Raw genomic sequence first — 12,205 nt, 5'->3', positions numbered from 1 at the left:
CTGAAACCATCTTTTCCTGGTTTCTCTGTGCACTATACTTAGCATTTCTATAGGGGCTGTGATCTCTTCAGCAACTATGCCTTTCTTGGTCCCAGTTTTACATGTACTTTTCTGGTCAAACTGAAAGTTTTCAAAACCCTTCAACTCTGATTTCTGCTCCCAGTTTTCATAATACACTTGACTGAAAGCTGATAGTGATATCCATGCTACTTCCTGAATGCTGTGTTGCTTTGAAATTTCCTCTGCTTGATTAATTAGTCCATCACCTTTAAATTCAGTCCCACACAAATTCTCAGAACATGGGCAAAATGTAGTCAAGTTCTTTTCTAGAATATATCATGAGTGTCCTCTAGTCCATTTCCCAATACAGTTCTCATTTCCCTTTGAAGGCTCAGAAGCACTATCTGCTTATCAGTATTCTGATCTTCTGGGCTCCCATCTGAATTATCCATTAAACTCTACTTACAACATTCCAAGACTTCTTTGGCTCCATTTCCAAACTTTTTCAAACTCTTCCTGCGAACCAGTTCAAAAGGCATCTGAGTTCCATGGTCAGGTTAGTCATAGCAATGACCCCACTTTTTGGTACCAATTTCTGTGTTGGTCAGTTTTTCCTATTGCTCTGACAAAAATATCCAACAATTTAGAGAAGGAAAGATCTATTTTGGCTCATGGTTTCAGAAGCTTAGTCCTTGACTGGCTAAGTCCATCACTCTGGGCTCAAGGTGAGGAAGAACATCATGGCAGAAGGCACGATGGGAAAGTGTTGTTTCATTCATTGCAGCCTGGAAACAGAGAAAGGGAAACAGAAACAGAGAAAGGGAAAGGTGGGCTGTAGAGAAGATGAAACCTTTCAGGACATACCCCCAGTGACCCACCTCTTCCAGTCTTGCGCTATCTACCTAATCACCCAGTTCATTCAAACTGGGGTAGACTGAGTCAGTTATAGCTCTCACAATCCAATAATTTCACCTCCAAACATTTCTGCATTAACATGGGAACTTTGGGGGGGATATTAAATAACTTTAATATTTTAGCTTTAAAAATAGAACCATCTCTCTGATGTGTGTAGGACATCTATATAAAGAAGGAAAGCAGAGCACAATGTTAAAAATATGCAACAAAGTCACCAAAGTATTGTGCATTGTACATGAGAAATAAAATCCAGGGAGATTCTTAAATGCCTCAGTATTTTGTATTGCATATGCCACAGATGTCAATATTTGTCATGTGGCAGGTATTTCTAGGAGGAGTTTGTTTTTCAAACTGTTGGGTCCATATAGAATAATAAGGAAGCTTCATGTAGCTGCTAGAAATTTCCCACTTTGAGAGTGACCACTGAAATCAGAGAGAGCTAGCCATTCCTCAGAGACATGCTGATCACAGGCACAAAGCTGCTTGGGGATTTACTATACACTGTATATTCACAGAAGTTACTAATTTGAAACCTTGAACCACTGTGCCTGGGTACTAAGCTAGTGAGGAAAAAGGTTGGTTATGAGTTTTAGCTACTTAAGAAATTTTTCCATTTTATTTTCATGGAATTCTCTTCCTTTCATCAAAAGCATTTTCTTTTTCTAAATCTGTTATTTTCTTCGTGAGAAAGTAACTGAAAGAAAAAATGACTTTGTATTTATTGCTATAAATCTCTGGAGTGATTTTCCCAGTGTTATCTCAGCTTAGTACGCAGATATGAATACACTATATTCTCTGATTCTTTTTACATGTGAATTGTATATGGAAAAGTCAGCCATAGGAAAAACTCTACAATTTAATATTTCATTGGATGCCTTCCCATAAGACAGTAACTGAAAAATTATACATGTATGTGACTTCATTTCATAAAATATTTTTATATATTTCTGTATGTGCTTTCTCAATCACTATGGGAAATTTATTTTGTGGGGAAGGAACATGAAAGAAAGCCGTGTCTACTAAGCATCTCTTATTTGTTAGACATTTTATTTATGTTATTTAATTGGATCCTAATTGTAACTCTGTGATGGAAGAGCTGAGACTCAGAAAGGAGACACAACTACCAAGTGGAAAAGCTGGGACTCAAGCTCTCCCCTATATGTCTTCCCAGCACACATTCTTCAGATGATATTAAATGTTCACTGAATCCAAGCCTTTATCTCAATGTTTTCAGGGGCACCTGTCCCCCATCTTTAATGATTCTTCTTATTTCTAAAAAGCTTTTTCTTACACTATCTGGAGAGCTTGTGCAGGGGAGTTGCGCTGAGTGGGATGTGGTTGATTAGCTGATAATTCCTGAGGTCCCTCCAACCTGCTTTTTTTATTCTTAAAATAGCAACACTATATTCATATTTTAAAAATAGTAGCTATGTTTTAAAATTTAAGTGGTAGCCATGAAATAGAATAGAGCTAGACCATTCTCTTGGAAACTAAGTACCGTCCTTTATAAGATGTTGAGCTTGCTGACCACATTATTCTATCATGCTTAAGTCACAAATGGAGAATCACTAAAGCTAGTTATAAAGTACGTGGTGGTGCATTATACTATCCTCTATATGTTTGAAATTTTCCATAATTAAAATGTCAAAAATATTATAAATTCAGCATTTGCTTTATTATAATAAGAAAAAAATTTCTCCTTGATGTTATCCATATGTCAATGAAAAAAAGTATATCATATTTTTCAAAACATGCCAATCTTCAAAATGTAAAATGCCTGTTTTTGTTTTTTGTTTTTTTGTTTTTTTCAATCAACATGTGCCTTTTCCTTTGCATCAATCTTGTTTCCTTTGTATTTTCAGGGATGAGAAAAGTTTAGCTGGATATATCCAAACTTTTGGATTGAACATTTGTACTTAACTTTGTATTAACTGTTTTCTAGAAATCATGGCTAGTTTTTTTTTTCCTTAAAGAAAATGGATATTCTTTATAGCAGAAATATGTTTTAAAATCCATACTCAAATTTCTGTCTTGATTTCAGAATATAAAACTTTATTTTTAAAGTACACACTTTCCAAATGAGTAGGCTGAAGAGCTACTGTTTCTGACATTGCCTACACAAACCTACCGTGTGATATGGCCGTTGGACCAAGGCCCAGGCTACACAGCAGCAAAGCCAAAGCAGCACAGCACCTGATGTCAGCAATCTCTGATGATAAATTCTCTATGTTCTAGGAATCTGGGGGATGTTTTTTATTTCATATTTACATATTTATACACCAATCACTGACCTTCCGTCACTTTGGTTCAGAAGCTCCATTCATATCCTCTTCTTAAAACTTTAGCACCTTTCATATAAACAACAGATGGTTTTTTTTAAAAGGCAATGTAGATTTTGAAGTAAAAAAATTTATTTTCCATACAGTCTTTGAAATGTTTTAAAGTTTAAAAATTCATGTTGACTTCTATCTGCTTATATGAATGGTGAATGGTTTGATGTATGATATTCTGAATTATTTTGCAGATAGGCTACCCTTCCAACTGAGATAAGAGGATTCCTTATTGTATCTCATAACCCAATTTCATTTGATCTGAGTTTTTCTCATCCTGTCTTGTAAGTCCTTCACGATGGGTTCCACCTGCTTTTTCAACGGGACTCTTTATTTGTAGTGCAGTCTGCCTACAAATAAGGGCTTGACTTCTGGTTTCCAAAAAGTCATTGACTCAACATGTTGATTTATAAATCTTCAGTTGAAGAATTGATACATAGAGAGTGCGCCTCTGTCGCCTCCGCAGTAGCCATGAACAGCGTCAGGGAGGCATGCACCGACATGAAGCGCGAGTACCACCAGTGCTTCAATCGCTGGTTTGCCGAGAAGTTCCTCAAAGAGACAGCTCCGGGACCCGTGCAACGATCTCTTCAAGCACTACTAGCAGTGCTTTCAGAAAGCAGTAAAGAGAAAAGATTCCTATTGAAGGACTGGAGTTCATGGGTCATGGCAAAGAAGCCTGAAAACTCTTCTTGATATTGCCTGTCACCATGAAAATGGATTCCTGTATCAGGAAATTGAGGACTCTGGATTTTTTCAACCAAAGCTGTGAAGATAGCTGTGGGATTCAATGAATTTAGGAGGGAGTTCTTTTATTTCTTCTCTATTGATGTTTTCCTCTCACTTGTAAAAGATGATGAACCACTGCTCTGCTTTGAGATGATTTCTCACTTGATCTGGCATCTTCCAGAACCTCAGTGGGCTAAAACTGAACAGTTTCTCGGGATTATGGTTGCAATACATGATCTAGAATCAGCTTTAAATATACCTTGTATATAAATTATTGATGAACTAGTCAAGATGATCAGGGTTGCCTGACTTCTTGGTTTTCACTGCAAAAGATATTAGGTACATTGTACTGGGGTCATTGATCAATCAGTTAGGACCTCTTTTTTCTCTCAGGTAGCTAATGCTTTAAAGGGGGATCCAGGCACAACAGTCTCATCTAATTTATTTTTATATAGTAACTCACAAAGATTGTTGGTGGCCTGGGTTAGCAAAGAGGAAGACATTTTTTAACAGACAATTTCCTGCCTTCTTGTCCAATTAAGACATGAAGCTTCAAGAATGTTAAAATGAACACCATTTCAGAACTCACAGCATAGTTCTGGAATTACGTTACTTGGAGTTGCTGTGGCAAAAGATCCCAAACCACAAAAGTTTGCTATTGCCAATTGTCATCTCAAGTTAATAAATTAAGTCAACCTGCATATAATAAAAAAGTCAAAATGCTGCATCTGGTTAAATGGAGGGGAAAGGTGCTGGCTTCATTTGCCTTCTTTGCCCACCCTGCCCTATAATGCCTATAATCATGATGGAATAAATTTTAACATTTAATTTTTATAAAAAAAAAAAAGAATTGATACATAGAGCAATATGATTAAACATTTAGCTTGTCTTAATTACCACCTTCCAGAACTTTTGCCCCACAGCATTTTGGAACTAAAAAGCTTGTCTTATAATATGAAAAACATTTTCCTAATTACATACAAATCATGACTTTACTGTCCTATTTTTCTTTTTTTTTTTTTTACTTCAGTTGTAAGTTCAGTTTTTCAAAACGTTTGTCGAAGAAATGAAACCCATATTTAGAGTATGTCACCACAGGGAGGTGATCATGCCTCAGTCATAAACATAATAAGGACTAAGCCATATAGGTGACATTTTACCTGAGGTAGACTTTTCTTACCCATTTTACCATTTGGTTTTTCATTCTCTGTTATTTTTCAACAGATAAAACTCAAGACAGAAAATGCAATTGTATGAAGCAAACCCTGAATTTAAATAAATGCAGAGAAAACTTTAATAATAATGTATAGCCATAGATAATGCCCGTCACATTGATCTTACTTGTTATCTCTTAAACTTTAATCTGGTCCTAGCTAGACTGTGTGCATTGCTTCTTTTTAACTCATCTTAAATTTTATCTTGGAATTGAAATTTTATTCTTCTAAAAAAACCCTAGGTTCAGTGATTTTTTTAACCTCAAGGACTAGCATGACATCAAAACATCATCCGCTGCTTATGCCCAAATCTCAGTCAACCTGTCATTTTTCTGTCCCATTGTCACCAAGTAGGAATGTTTAATTGAAGGGCTGCCTTCAAGGTATCTGCTTTCCCAGTTATTAGAATATCACTGTTCTATTGATTTCTGCATTCTTTTCCTCTATGAATTTTCGGGTTGTAAGTAACAAAAATGAGCTCCAACTCTCACTTAAAATAAATGAGATTGCTTGCAACTATGTAGTTCAATTCAAATGCTTGAATTGAAAGCAGTAAAACACAGGTACCAAGTCTCAAGAGCAGGAACCGACCCTTAGCAGTGTGGCTGGGGTCTGCTGCTGGAGCTGATGATCACAGTGATGCGTCCACCTCGGGTCACTGTGGAGTGGAGGAAAAGGCTCTGGCACAAGAAACTTCAGTACGCTTTAGCTTCCCCAGCATAAGGGCAGGTGTCTGGATTGACCCTCCAACTAAGACCTCTCCCAGCAAGGGAGAGCTGACTCCATAAAATGAATCAGAGTACGTTAGGAAATAAATAATGCTTGGTGGTCACAAAATGGCAATGATAGTTCGTGCTGTGTTTGGTGGAAACTCCCTCTCCATGTTATCTTTAATGTGAAGGTGACTCTGTACCCACTGATTAAAGAGGAGACTGGGTAAAGCAGAGCAGCAACCCCTCCTCTGGGTGTCTGGGTTCCAGGGTCTCACCTGGGCTCTGCGGTGGGCCTTGGAATAAACCAAGAATTCTGGATTGTTTTCCATTCTTCAAAGAAAATGAAGAGTTTGTCTTACATGATCCTTTTTGTCTTGTCAAGGTCTCCTCTCTGTGGATCTAAGTGAGAAAATGTACCCTTCCCAAGGGGTATTTCCCACTAATACTTTAGTTCAAAATAATGCTTTCCCTTAGCAACACCCCCCTGGCAACTGTCACCACTGCCCCTAACAAGCTGTGTTCTGAAAAGCTTTGTGTCTTTCACCATGCAACATGACATTGTGATCTGAAACTTAAAATCCTTTTAAAAGTGCACTGGTCTCTTTGTATCTGTTGACTAAGCCCACACTGCACCTGCAGTGGTTTTTGACAGACTTATGAGATAAATATAGGTACCTGTCGCCACAGAAGCATGTGAATCTAAATAATGAAACAGGGAGAAATAAAATAATGTGCACTGTATTGCTACCATTTTTCAGAAACTCTCCTAGATCAAGCAGTGATATTTTTTATTAAGTTTAGGATGTTCACATAGAGGAATTCCTCACAGGAACAAACCAAAATAAAAGTCACCTCTTTTATTTCTACCTAATGGGTGAGCTGGGTTGCAATGTTTCCAATATCTTGTTTGATATTTAGACTGGGTTGACCCAAAGAAAAATCTTAACACTACAGCAGAGAGCTAATGGGATGAGCATTTGGAATCCTTGGCCTGAGCGCCACCACCTGATTCAGCCCTCGAAGATGCAAATGTCTGAGGCAGTAGAGGATGGACAAGGCATCTTAAGGTGAGATTTTTACATGTGTCCCAGACCTCCCAGTAACTAGGACAGGGGTGACATGTCCTCTTTCAAGGAAATGGGATCAAAGGTGGATTTTCTCCAACCCTTTTCCTGGTAGCTCTAGGGATTTTTACAGTCTCTCCCTTTTCCTCCTAAGTCCACAGGCTCCAGAAGTCTTTTATTGTTCAGCCTCCACCCCACCCTATGCTATGATTAAAGGCAAAAGAGCTCAGGCATTTTCACATTATCCCAAAAATATTGAATTTGTTCAGATTATTCTACTTGAGTTGAAACATTTTGAACCTCACCTTCCTTGTATTTGGTCATAATAACTTAATTTTCAATTTTAAAGGATAAACATTTTGAGACTATTGAGTATATTGTATATTTTCAGGGAGTCCAGAACAATTATGGGTGGTTATTTATTGAGTTCAGTCTCTATGTTCCCCATAGGAGGGAAGAGACGTGTTAGAACAAGCTGTGACTTTCTCCCCAGAAGACTGAAACAATTGCTGTTCAGGATACCTATGTATGAAGTGGAAATGATTTATTTATAATCATCAGTCATTTTTTTCTAGAAGTTGTTAATAATAACATAAAGTAACATAATTAATGGTTTTGACCAGGAAAATTAAAGCAATGAAGTTTTTGTTTCATTATACCATCCCTTCAAGGGACAGGTTAGGATTGTACAAGAAAATGAAAATGATACAAGACATATTACCTGGTTCCCTTAAACTTGCTGACAGGATTGGACTTCGGTTTCTGGATCCTTTTTGCCCATAGTAAGAGGTACTTGCATGGAGACTGGGCCCACAGCCTCTTCCCTCATGGAAGCTTTGGTGCCTTCAGGAGATGGTGTGGGAGCCCTTACATGGTGGTCTCATTGTTCTTCTCTGCTGGGGACAATTCTTCTTCAGTTCTCACTGTAGAATCCTCTCCTTCTCCCATATCCCCCAAAATACTTCCCATGCCTGATCATTGCTCTTCTTTTAAAAGCATGGCTTTACATTGCATCTCAGACACACATCTATACCTTCTTGAACCCCTACTCACTTCTGCTTCTCCTGGCCAACCCCCAGGTTGTCTGTAACATGGGGACCTGATTCATATGATCACTTCCTACTCAGGCTCCTGACAGATTGTTAAGCATCTACTGACCATCTAAGTGCCAGATTCTTATGTCAATGGTCATGTGAATGACTCGTCTGACCATTGAGCTCCTTATTTCCTGGGCTACCTTAACTTCAGGACTTCATCTTCATGCCATCTCAGCCACTTACTCCTGGGACCACACTATCTATCTTGTCATTTTCAGGAACCCCTCCATTTTTACCTCCTATATTACACCCTGACCACAGCACCTTATCACTCAGATCTCATAGAGACCCATTCTTTATTATTTTTCCAAGACCATCATCAGGGGGCCCTTATAATTTATTGTCCAATAGGCTATTCCTTTGCAAATCAAAGGGGAGGCTTTAACAATTGCACCAGGATGCTCTAGGAAAACCAGGATCAATGGTCATACTAGCTGTCAAATGCCACTGAGTAATCTTTCTTTCCTGTCCAACCTCTGGTTGGCTATCTGAGCCAGTTTCTTCCCAGCATCCTTGATTTGTGTGCACTCTTCTACAGTGTGGGTCTACAAAGCCCTGGCCTGGAAAACTGGGCTGCCATTTGCCTTTTCCTCCCCTGGAACCCTGCATCGGGGCTTATTTACAGTCCTTTCAAACAGGAACATCCCTCAATGTCTTCCTTATCTTTAATCACCTCCTTTTCCTATCCCCCCCAAAATAGTTACTACTCCTAGAAAAAAAAAAAAAATCCATCTACTCAATTCTTGACACATTTCTCTCCCAGCAGAAGAGACAGGAACCTCTTCCATCCAGAGAACTGAAACTCCTTCATTTTCCCATTCTTCATCTTTTGCTACAAAGTTATTTCTAACATACCTACCCTTGGTCCCTTAAATCTTAAAAATGGGTGCTTGTCCTTTTGCTCAGTCCCCTGTGGTTTAGATATTCCTCTTCTTTGCTCACACCAAACCCTGTGATGGTCCTACAATGACCTGATTAGGTGTCAACGCCCCCCTGAGCTGGGAACCTCTTGAAGGACTATGAATTATTCATCTCAGTAGTGTAGGGTCTACCCAGGGCTTTCACTAGGTGTCGCTGAATGGGTACATGCTGGCAGGCAGGCAACATCCTTTGTATTCTCTCTTTTGGTGGTCTGGTTTATAAAGAGTAAGAAAAACAAATATTTCAGGGCAATTTATATTCTTGGTTAATTAAACAAAACAAAGGCTGTATGGTTTCACTTGTAGGCAAAGTCAACAAATGAAATGCTTTTGTTTTTAAAGGAGGCTGAATTTGCAGACTTCCTAAGTTTGAAATTTATTTTTAAGACTCTCAATGGAGAAATACATTTTAGCTGACCTTCATGAACATCTAAAAGAGTAAATAATAAATTAAAACCTTGCTCAGGCCTTGAGTTTTTATCATGTTTTGATGTACTTCAATTTCTAGCTTAACAGGTGGATGCATTCTCGTCAGGTCTATGACCTGACAATTTTGGAGGAACCCCCCTTCTTTTGAAGTAGATGAAAAATAGTGATATATTTTTACAAAATAATCTAGTTTTAGTACAAATAAAGGAGGCCAGTTACCTCTTGATTCAAAGCAGGAATTTCTTCTTTCCAGTGTTGATATCTACGAATGTCAGATCTTATAAATAAAGAAGCTGTTACTATCCCTCTGTTGGGTTTATTATGTGAAAAAAAAATTTATCTCTAGATGATACATTTGTGCCTGTCTATCATTTGTAGAAATATGTGTAGATTAGGAAATATGTGTAGATTAATATGTGTGGCTTTTGAGTACAGAACCAAAGATAGGGGTTGCGTGGGCCGTGATAACAACATGGGGTGACATTTTACAATTTTTTTTATGTGTCTGAAGAAATTTTTTATATTCCACAACAAAATAATTTTTATTAATTTAATTTTTTTAAGATCAGCAAATTCCATTTAACCCCTCATGCATCTATTCATTGAGCAAATATCATAGGTCAGAAATTATACTAGGTTTTGTTAGTCAGCTTTGTGTCACTGTGACCAAAATATGTGACTAGAATAATTTAGAGAAAGGAAGGTTTACTTTGGCTCACAATTTCAGAGGTTTAGTCCATGGTTGGCCACCACCATTGCTCTGACCCAAGATGAGGCAGAACATCATGGTGGAAGGGCATAGCAGAGGGAAGCTGCTCAGGACATGGCAGCCAGGAAACAGAGAGAGGGCAGGGGAAAACAGGTCACAGGAAAGATGAACCTTTCCAGGATATGCCTCCAGTGACTCACCTCCTTCTGCTATGACCCATTTGCTTCCAGTTACCACTAGTCCTTTCAAAGTAGGAAGGACTGATTAGGTTATAGCTCTTGTGATCCGATCATTTTGCCACTGAACAGTCCTGAATGAACACAGGAGCTTTTAGAGGACACCTCATATCCAAACCATAATGCTGGACATTGGCAAAGGTAAAATGAATAAGAAAACCTCCCTGCTCTTTTTGTGTTGTGCTACGGAAGGCAGCTGTTGAAGCAGAACTATCGTATAGTGTGATAAATGCAAAAATAGATATTTTGACCCACTTTGGTCCTGGCACAAGGTGGGGAAATCGACTTGGCAGAGGCAGTTTCTCTGCAGAGGGAAAAAAGATGTGAACCAGTGTGGTGGGCATTTGGGAACCTGCAAGTAACTGGCTACGGTTGGGGTAGAAGTGTTGGGATGGGGAATGAGGAACAAGGCTGGAGAGGGAAAAGCTATGAGATGGAAGGTCTTTCTCAGGCTATTGAACTTATTCTTTGGGCAGGGAAGAGCCACACAGGGTTTTAAGGGGCAGGAAGTGACCAGATCTGTTTTGGTAAGGTCACACTGACTCAGTGCCGGGTAGGATTGTTGGAATGGGGGAAGTAATTTAAAGCAGGAGCCCTGGCAATTTCAGGGTTATAAATATGGATTGTTTTCTTGAGAGAAATGAATGTCAGGTAAATTCAAAATAATTTTTTCTACTTAAAAAAATATATCTGTTAAAACTGATAAGAAATAAAAATAAACAGAAGGTAACTAAATATGGGGTATAAATTTCCTCCTGGGATTGGAGTGAGTGAAGAAAATAACCACATTGAACCAAACCTGGTAATGAGACTTCACATGGAAAATGCTGTGTGTGAGAAATCAACTTGTTAATATTAATACCTTGAAAAACTCTAGGTTAATATTTAATTGGGCTAGCGACTAACATATTGAATCTTGTAAATACGTAAATTTAACTTTCACTAGCAGCCCATGTTAATCACGAGTAATGTACTCAGTCCAGACAGAAGCAAAGTGCAGTGAATCCCTAATTTGAAGTGACCTTCAGGAAAAGACTGTGGGCAGTGAAAACAATCTCACATTTTGTAAGCAATTGGTGCTACCCCATGTTAGAGTTGTGATTAAGCTTCAAGATAAATAGGCTCAGAACCTTGGGACTCATAGCAGAGGACACAGCCTGGCGAGGTGGCATATTCCTCTTAGAAAGTGCAGTGAGGGATGCCAGGTCTTGGTGGGACCTTATTGCCCTTTGGGGAGCTCTTTGCACTCTATCTATAAAAGAAGAGCTGCAACCTTTCAACATGCAATAGAGAAAACTGACAGCAATCCCAGATCTAGGATGGCACCTCCTTATGTTGTGCTGGGTACCTGTTTCCCTAAGTAATTTACAGACTGAGAAACCTGCCTCCTTGTTTAAAATTAGAAACAAACACAGTATGTGTCTTGCATGCTCTTCCTGGTATTATGGTAAATAAGTGCGAACCGGTTTTTAAACTCTAACTTCACTGCAGGCTGTAAATTAATTAGATAAGTGTTTTCCAATAGTCCTAAAATAACTCTGGGGTATATTGGATTTATTTGATTTTAGAGCAGTAGTGCTTACAGCTAAATTTTCTTCACTTGGGCTTGATGAGTTTGTGCCTTTCCATATCTCGATTTAAGCCTCCTCGTGCACATGGGTGCCTGTGTCTCTGCACATACTTCCTGTGGTTTCCTGCTGATGGTGACTACAGGAAAATCTCATGGGGCATCATAATAAAACACTGGTTATTTAAACATGTTAATCCCACCCAGAAAAGAGGCTTCGATGCATTACTGTTGCTATTAGGTTGAACCAAATTAAATTTCCATTATTTTACATCAGTATTA

At 38.5% G+C, this 12,205-nt stretch overlaps 1 protein-coding gene and 1 pseudogene across 2 annotated transcripts in view; both read left to right on the top strand.

Moving 5' to 3' along the window:
• The window catches only part of Slc35f4 (solute carrier family 35 member F4), a 229,240-nt gene that overhangs the window by 104,985 nt on the left and 112,050 nt on the right, over positions 1-12,205 (top strand). The window lies entirely within an intron of this gene.
• Positions 3,717-3,941, top strand: LOC124977419 (TP53-regulated inhibitor of apoptosis 1-like; annotated as a pseudogene).

The sequence above is a fragment of the Sciurus carolinensis genome, chromosome 2 (genome assembly GCF_902686445.1).
Source record: "Sciurus carolinensis chromosome 2, mSciCar1.2, whole genome shotgun sequence".
NCBI classification, from domain to species: domain Eukaryota; kingdom Metazoa; phylum Chordata; class Mammalia; order Rodentia; family Sciuridae; genus Sciurus; species Sciurus carolinensis.
The sequence above is the reverse complement of the archived record's forward strand: the minus strand, read 5'-3'. Positions and strand labels throughout refer to the sequence as shown.